The sequence below is a fragment of the Anopheles darlingi genome, chromosome 2 (genome assembly GCF_943734745.1).
Source record: "Anopheles darlingi chromosome 2, idAnoDarlMG_H_01, whole genome shotgun sequence".
Taxonomy (NCBI): Eukaryota; Metazoa; Arthropoda; class Insecta; order Diptera; family Culicidae; genus Anopheles; species Anopheles darlingi.
The window spans coordinates 75,328,771-75,336,056 of record NC_064874.1 but is presented as its reverse complement, the minus strand read 5'-3'; positions in this window follow the sequence as shown (position 1 = coordinate 75,336,056).

Below are 7,286 nucleotides of genomic sequence, written 5' to 3'. Positions count from 1 at the left end.
CGGAAGGAGCATCCCCTATTTCGGACGAATCGGACTCAACGTTCAAGTTCTGACGAATTGTTGTTTACTTGCGCTGCGTTGGTCTTCAGGGCACGAGATAAAGAGAGAGAGAGAATCGTGAAGGAAGACGATCGTCTTCTTGGGCTTTTATTGCACATTCCCGTGGGCCCGGCATCCGGCCATCTCATGCGCCGCACCGGTTTTGTAGGCCCGAAAGCTTGATCTCATCTCCCCCGTCATCTCCCGTGGAACTTCTGATGGGTTGCTCCCGGGTCCCGGATGGGAATTCACGCTAATAAGCGATTTTGCAAATGCAACAACCGGACAGTCCGTACCGTTGAAGCTCAAGTGATCAAGCGCTCACGGGATGCCATAAAATCCGGGGCAAGTCCGTAATGATTACGCGACCGGGTACGTGGTGCTGCTCGATGAAATCATCGCTTTCCAAGCAAACCACTCAAGGTCGTAGCATCTTCTAACGCATAATGAAGTCATTGACGCCAGCACCAGCAGCAGCAGCAGCAACAGCAATCGAGGTTGTTCATGAGGAGCAAGGGAACCACTCATCGTCTGGCAGCTGGCCGCATCGATCGACAGGCAAAGGTCGTCAGAACGGTTCGCATCTTATCTCTTCGGTTTCTTGCTTTTTGGTTTGCTGCTGCCCGTTGCTCAGGGGGAAGACGCTCAGACGCAGCAGCTGTTCGGTTGATCCTGGGACAAGGGCATCCGGCAACCGAAACGGGATGTATGCCACGTTTAACGGACAGGGACGTCCGGGAAGTAAATCATACATTTGGAACGCTTCACCAGCGACCACCAGCTGACCAGCTCGACGGCTGCAATTCCCGGGTTCACGCGTGACAACGCTTCGTAACTCGCTTCGACGCTAGCGTTTAGCGCCACTTGACCGCCACCGGCATGGCATGGCGCTTGCAGAGCGCTCGGACTCAATGATCAATCCGGACACTTCCAGGACGCATATCGATCGCCCACCGGAATCGCTAATGCTGCCGGCAGTTTCGAGAAAACCTTAAACCGCGGCCAAGATCCCGAGGGTGGTCAAAACCTGCAGACCATGGGCAGATGCATGCGTGTGTGTGTCCGTTCGTCCGGGCGTTAGATGTTTTGCCGCCTCGTGCCCACCTGAAACCGATCGCGCGCTTTGTGGGACTCCCTTCCCCTTGTTTTTTTTTTTTTTTTGTACGGTCGCAGTTCATCCGGAAGGATCGAAGGTGATAAAGTTGTAAGAAGACCACGCCACTCAGGATGGGCCACCGGCCACCGGCGGGAGTAAGGGATCGGCATCATAAAACGATCGTCATTGCCGTGCTGCCGTCCCCGTTTTTGGACCGAAGAGGGTCAGCTAGAAGAGAAATTGCTAGAGTGAGCAAGGGAGAGGAAGAGAGAGGAAGAGACAGAGAGAGAGAGAAGGAGAAGGATCAATTTATATCCCTATCCTTTGGGTCTTCCTTTGCCCTTACGGATCGTCTAACGCGGAATTAGTCTTATCGATGTTCTTCGGAAGTTCCTCTTGTCCGATATCCTTCCTCGGTGTTTTTGGTCGCGTTTTAGATCCAGATCGCTAGCGATGCTACTACTACCACTACTACTACTGCATCTGGATGCCTTTCTGGTTGGCGAAACCCTTGGTGAGGTCACTCTTGGATGCTTGATGCTGTATTAATAGGTTGTTAAGCTTTCGAGAACGATTAGTCCGTAACATCAACCGCGATGGCGTTCTACATCTGTTTGCACGCTATGGCCTCTCTCTCTCTCTCTCTCTCTCTCTCTCTCTCTCTCTCTCTCGCGTTCTCTCTTCCTGTTTGAAAAACGTATCAAACACGAAAAAATATCGTTTCGCTTGGCCGGAAAATGCGATCCATTCGTTTGCGCCCTGGGTTGCTTGGATCGGAATTGGTTTCCCTTTGGTCCACCAAAGCGCCAAAGTAGCGCCTCCTCTTCCTCCAGGCCCCCGACCACGGTTAAGCAATTAGAGGAAAGTGGATAGATGTTACTGCTGTTTGTGCTGTTGGTTAGCCGTAATTATATACACAGCGCTATTAATTAACGTTCGATCGGTATTTAGAGAGCGAGGAGGAAGGAGAGAGAGAGAGAGCAGAAAAAGGGTTCGATCGATGCGTGCCAGCGACGAGCGGATGAAGAAGGTGTAGATGGAGGTGTAGGAGGAGGATTGGTGGGAGGGAATTAGCATCGCGTTTCCGTGAGAAACGATCGGCCGCACCACAGGTTTAATTCAATTACGACGCACTTTGGCATCCCTCCTTCCCCCGGGACAGCCTTTTTCCGACAATTAAGCTTCGATCGAAGGTGCTGGAAGGTGGGAGAGTGTGCATCCGGGCGCAATCCGTGATTTCGGTGATGCTGTTAGAGAGGAAGATGATTTTTCGGAATGCGAAATGCTCCGGCGGCGGTTTTAGACAGGATGCTCGGCACGATAACCGGTAATTGTCCGGTCTAGGACCTCCCCAAGCGAGGGGAGCGGGTTCTTCTCCTTTCGATCTTACATAACACCCCTCCCCCCTTGATGATGGAGTGTTTACAGTTGTAAAGCCAAAGTAATAAAACATTTACCACCGATTGGCACCCATCCTGGCGAACGACACCTCCAGACCATTCGCAGTCAGCATCAGCAGCAGCAGCAGCAGCAGCAAGAGGTTCCATTTCCAGTCAGCGCCAGCTCCACGGATATGAATGGTGGCCACCAGCTTGAGCGCACGAATGGAGCCCCGTAATTTAATCGGAATTGAATCTCGCTTAATCGCCATTAATAACTGCCATTAGAATCAATAAAAAGGAATTACCGCGGTAATCGATCCACTTCGCCGCCGCTGCTGCCGCTGCCACGAATGGTCTGCGATCCTCTCTTCTTCCATCTCTCTCTCGCTCTCCTTTTGCACTTCCTTTACCAGATCTGGTTTTTTTGTTCTTGATACTATCTTGAGCTCAAGAACGATCAAGAACTCTATCAACCAACCGTGCGGTCATTCCGTGGCATTCTCGCTGGTCTTAAGGTATGAGAGGTACGTTGTTACGCCCTTTCTAGCCACCCAAGGGCCAAGCCCAAGAAGGGTAATCCTGTTAGGGAACTCCTGCCAAGCGCTGTCAATCGAGATGAGTTTCGATTTTCGAATGACAAAACGTTGCTTTGCACAATGCCAATGAGCAGTTGTTCCCTCCTCCGGAACAGGAGGTCTTGTCTGTTCGGTGGTTTGTTCCGTTTTCCCAAATTAGAGCCCATCATCTACGGAGCACCGACAGAGAGAGAGGTGTCATCACCAGTGCCTCCAACCGAGGAGGCGAAGGCGAAGGTATTTAAATGATGACAGCTCGAGTAAATCGGGTTGATGGGCATGGCAAAGGGTCATTGACGGGCAGGGCAGTGACAGTGTGAGGTCCTGCTGAGCTTGCCCGTTGGCCCCGTCCTCCTGTCACACCAGGACCGTGTCCGGAAGGACTGGAATGCCGACAATCCCGGGACCTTCTTCTTCTCCTTGAACCGGGCTGGAACGAATGCGCTTTCCTTGCGGGCTGTTGCAGCTGGGTGGCCTCCGAAAAAAAAGGGCCTCATAATGAGTCGATGATGCCCAGGGGAACGGTGTGCGTGTGTGTGTGTTGGTGTGCAATTTCAGGTTACATTGTAGCCAGCATCCAGCATCCTTGGACTCTCTCTCTCTGGTCAGTTGATCATTTAATTAGATTCTCTTCAATTTGGTGGCCATTTGGTGGTGGCCTAGCGGGCAAAAGATCCATCGAGCACGTCTGCTACTGATGCAATAGTGCAACGCGGAGTTTGTTTTGCCAAAAAAATGACGAACAAAACATTGTCGGAATCTAATGACCGGACTCGTGATGAATCGGATTCGGAACCTCGAAGCCACACGATTTAATTTCCTTTTTATTCCATTCATGGATGACGAGCAAACAACAGCGACAGGTTGCAAGCAGCGTGCTTGTGGCCAGAGCCCCCACAACCTGACACCTCCACGGACGTCGAATGTGATTAGTCTGACGATCGTTTTGGTGATCGCCTTTTTTTTTTGTTGTTGTCATGAACAAGGATAGAATAGCCGGAGCCAAACCTGCCAGCCTGCCAGGTTAACAACGAGTCGAATGGCGATCACAAAGGCGATCGGAACGGGGACAAGGAGAGCAGCAGCGATCGAGAGCAAAAAAAAAACCTAAAAGGCAACAAATAAAACGAACGCGATCACGACGATGATCCTTCGAAACCTGTCGCTTCATCGCCGTGCGCTTTCGGGTGGGCTGCTGGTGGGCTAATGTTAATGGAGAGACCTCCCCGCGGGGCCAGCCCAGCAACGAAGTGGAAAAAGAAACACAGAAACCACCGCCACCGCAGCAGCAGCAGCAGCCTTTTGAAAACCAACAACATCATGAACATGATCAAACAAGTTTGTTAAAGTGATGTAGATTTTACGCTTCCCTCCGCGATCGGTGTTGTGGTCTCATCATCATCATCCCCGTGCCCCGTGCTCCTTCTCCTCTTCCTCCTCCTCGCACTGCTACGCTGGCGATCATCAAACGACTTCTTTAATTTAATTTGAATTTGTCACGCTTCCGTGGCGATATGTCCGGGGCGTTATTAAATATTTTACTCGTTTTTATTCCTCCTCTGCCGTCTGCGTTTCGGAATTGTTTTTCGGTTGCATTCCGTGCGGTTGCACGGGTACCGCCAGAGCCAGAGCCAGACGATAGTGCTGATGATGATGGTGATGATGATGACGATCACTTCTTGGAGCAGGTTAAGCGGTCTCTGAGCTTTTTTTTCCTGCTCTCTTTGGAGCGAGCGTTCACGTGGATCACTTTTAATAACCTATGGCGTGCTCGATCGCTAGCTCGATGGCGTGTCTCGTCTACTACGACCGAGGTCTTGACCGCCAAGAACGCCAAACGTGCTTCCTCTCGTGGTGGTCCGGTCCGTGGAGGGTTGTTGCCGAAGGTTTTGATGTTTCATTATTGGCAACAGCAGACGACCGATCGACCGATGCTAGTGGACCGAAGAGAGGCTACTGCGAACCACCGGCTCACCGGAGTGTCACGGTGATAATGATGAGTTCGATCAGCAAGCAAGCAAGCAAGCAAGCGCACTGACGGTGTCATGGGACCCCCATTTTTGGGGGGCAATAAATTCGACAGCAAATGGAGCGATTGCGCTTTCACGTTCACGCGGTAGACCGTTTTGTCGAACCAACAGGCAACAGTACGCCAGGACCACCTACCGGTTCGAACCGATGTCCATCAACAGCTTGAGAGGTGCTTGAGAGGTGGTGGTTGCGGCGCGATGCGATGCGAGAGGCCAAATTGAGGCGAGAAAAAGATTAATTACATTATCAATTTATTAGCCGAAGGTGCTTGCGTGTGTCCGTGTGTGTGTCCGTGTGTGTGTGTGTGCGAGGCTGCGTGTGAGGTCCACTTCGGATCGTTTCGGTCAGAAGCTACAAGCGAGCCCCCAGACCTTTGCAACCCCGAAGCCCGAAGAAGTTATTTTTGGCGGGTTCGTCGTCTTCATCGTCGCCTGCACCTTCGAGGATAGCAATTAAGCTCCGTCCGTCCGTCCGTTCCAAGGCGCATCAGCAGCAGCAGCAGCAGCATCCTCTTAGCACCACCATCGGACCACAGGTCCACCGGTCGGGCGGCCGGAGTCGTGTTGAAGATGTTTTATTTTTAATTCGCTGGAAAGGAATTTTGACGCCCCCGAGGACGTTTCGTTTCGGACGGAAATGCTTAGAGTATAATTAGGGGCGGCTTATCGCCGGGCTCGCATCCCTTTTCGGGTTTGTTCTCCAGCGGCACGCCATGTCCCTCCGTGGTCTCGCCGAGCCCTCCGTGGTACCCTCGTCATCGCGTCGCGGCTTGATTTATTTGGTTCTTATTGTTCGAATTGAGTCATCTCGTGCTGGCTGCTGGCTGCCGTTGATGGTGGTGGCTCCAGTAAGGGCATCAAAGACGAGATGCGTGGCCGATAAAATAAAAAAGGGAAACAGTTAGAACAGAACGCTGCTGCTGGAAGAGAACGAAACCGAATGGCGGTGATCGCCATTTTTCATTCCGCGTTCGAGTGTGAAATATCAATTAGTCGTGCTTTTAACATTCCTACTTCTGCTGTCTATTATCAAGGTCGAGCATCGATCGCCGAGCAGGGATCTCTGGTGGGAATGTGTGCCTGTGTTCGTGTGCGGTATCATTCCGTCCGTACGGGAGTCGCTAGATGAATCATATTTAGTGCGCTCTGGAATGTTTTTGGGCGCACGATGAGCCAGCCCCTTTTACCGGGGCCTACCCTGTTAAGCCTCTCTGTGCTTTTTTTTGGCATCGCGGGGTATTAACGTTTAATTGCGAACCTAACCACCGGTGGCCACCGCGGTGGCCGCCGGCATCCAAACGTTCCTTTTTCCGTTCGTGGGCGGTTATGTGGCGCTGCGGCGTCGGCAACAGTTTAGCATAACAAAACATCGTCTAGCCAAATGTTAATGTCAAAATAGAATCATTCCGGTCCGGAACGATGGTTTGGGTGGCTTGCAGGAGAATGATAGATAATGAGGATCGCCTTAAAATGTCCGTGGACAGCGGACTGGCGTCGGATCATAATGAAGTTGGCTTTAATTGACGTTGAGTGATCCACGGGAATGGCAGAAAGTTATGAGTGTTTCCTCGTAAATCTTTGACGAACGGGTCTTGGGGAGTTTTTTTTTACTTTTGGTTAAGTTTTTGGGGGGTTACCGGTTCGTTTTTATTGAAATGTTTAGATGTTGCTTTCGGGTCTCTTCTGCGGCATTAATCATTTTGCATTTTTATAATAATTGAGGATGGAAAAGATTAAAAATGACTAAGACGGATACTAAAAACGCTGCGACTAAGCCACAACTGTTTTCTCGGCGATCATAAATCTTCGTTTCGTTCATAAATCGGGTTTTTTTATGGAAGGCGCTTCTGCTTGGCAGTATATTGCAAAAAAACTTCTTCAAACTGTTCTCAAAATCAATGATTTCTATTTTTTCTTTTAATATTCTCAATAGATCATTGCAATGCTAGTCACCTCGGTCGTATTAGTTGCACTCAATAAGCCTCAACATGGTTTGAAAACTCTTCAAACATTATTTTTAAAACTTGTAACTTGTTAATTCTAACTGAATAAAACTAAGTCTCTGTAAACATAACTTAAATTTTAACTGATTCACTATCATGACGATAAAAGCAAGTCATAAGAAGCATTGAAAATAGGCTTATAAGCAATAAGATCTCCAAAA